Source organism: Gavialis gangeticus, unplaced genomic scaffold, assembly GCF_001723915.1.
Source record: "Gavialis gangeticus isolate Ggan-Ray unplaced genomic scaffold, GavGan_comp1, whole genome shotgun sequence".
NCBI classification, from domain to species: Eukaryota; Metazoa; Chordata; order Crocodylia; family Gavialidae; genus Gavialis; species Gavialis gangeticus.
The window spans coordinates 253,455,311-253,456,811 of record NW_017729032.1 but is presented as its reverse complement, the minus strand read 5'-3'; the positions used below and the strand labels follow the sequence as shown (position 1 = coordinate 253,456,811).

General features: G+C 54.2%; 1 long non-coding RNA gene across 1 annotated transcript in view; it reads right to left on the bottom strand.

Annotated features, from left to right (window-relative positions):
* LOC109302472 overlaps positions 1-786 on the bottom strand; it is a 15,082-nt gene extending 14,296 nt beyond the window's left edge. Inside the window, exon 1 of the long non-coding RNA XR_002098797.1 lies at positions 333-786. This is a non-coding gene — a long non-coding RNA (uncharacterized LOC109302472). The remainder of the gene's footprint in view (positions 1-332) is intronic.
* Between the last annotated feature and the right edge of the window lie 715 nt (positions 787-1,501).

The following is a 1,501-nucleotide window of genomic DNA, read 5'->3' as shown; positions in this document are numbered from 1 at the left end:
ACTGTAGTTTATTGTTGCTCCCGATGAACTGATTCTTGGCATATGAGGGTGTGAGCCTGTCCATGCTGATCAATCTGGCCAGGTCAGGCGTGTCACTTTAATCTGTGTGTGTTTGTGTGTATGACTGATTTGGGGACTGGAGGAACCCAGCCCCACTGAACTGACTCCTCTGCAAGATAGCTCCATTGGGGGTGAGGACTTGCAGAAGGGAGACATACAGCTGCATATAGAACACAAGTAACACAAGCAGCACGTTGACAGAATTACCAAGACCCTAGAAACGTATCCCTAATAAATGAGCACACCCCAAAGTAATGGGCAAATCTGGTAACAGTAAGTATATATAACTATCAGGGAAGGGGTCCCAGCAGTATCCCTTAAGAAGTTTATACATAACACTCTATTAAACAACTAATAAACAAAGTTAAAATGTCCACAAAATATAAGGTGCAGTGTTACAGACTAGGAGGCACTCTCCTACAAAGTATAAGGTGCCTCAACAACTGGTTAGCTCAAACTTTCCCGAGGATAAACTACCTCACAGCTGGGGTAGCTCCCCTCCCCTGTGGGAATCCTTTCCCCAACAGCTCATGACTCCATGGCCTGGATGGGCTGTCCTCGTCCTGTCATCCGAGTTGCTCCTCATGGGCATGGCCTCCTAGGCCACTGACTCAGCTGGGGCTGCCGCTTGCAGGTGGCCCTGTGCACCATCGCATGCACTGAGAGCTTTGCCCTCTGCTGTCATTGGAGGCCTGGGCCACCTTGTGTGGTGCCAGGGCTCAATCCACCCCCAGACCTCCCATGCAGAATCACCTGCACCAAGCCATTAGTCTCGTGCTGGTGGCTGCAAACCCAAGCCACCTCAAGCGGTTCCCAGGGTCTAGCTCTGTGCAGCACCATCTGTACCAAGTTCCCTGGCTGCTTGCCAGGGATCACAGACCTGAGCTGCCTCAAGCTGCTCCCAGGATCTCAAGCTTCATGCATCCCTGCTTGTACCAAGGTCCCAGCCACTTGCCAGGGGTTGCAGACCTGAGCTGCCTCATATAGCTCCCAGGGTCTGGGCTTCATGCACCGCTGTGTGCACCAAGGTCCCAGCCGCTCACTGGGGGTTGCAGACCCAAGCTGCCTCGAACAGCTCCCAGGGTCGGTGCTCTATGCACTGAGCCATGCACCAACACTTCATTCCCCACAGTGGGGCTGGGGACGCAGCGGCTTGCCACTCCCACTCGCAAAGAGATGCCTTTGGGCTCTTCAAGGCACTGGTTCTACCCGCTGGCCAGCTCACACCAGCTTTTCTTTGCCCATCCTCTTCTCCATCCCTCGATGTGTCTCCCATGTGCTGGGCACACAGCTCCTTTTATTCACTCCAGAGGCTCTATCCCAGAGTGTTGTTGGACCTGCAAAGAGCAGGCTACAACCAGATCCAGGGCTCTCCTCGCACTCTCTCTCCCCCCACCCCCCCAGCAGGGGTGGGGCAAGCCCCGTCCCAGCATTACCTGAT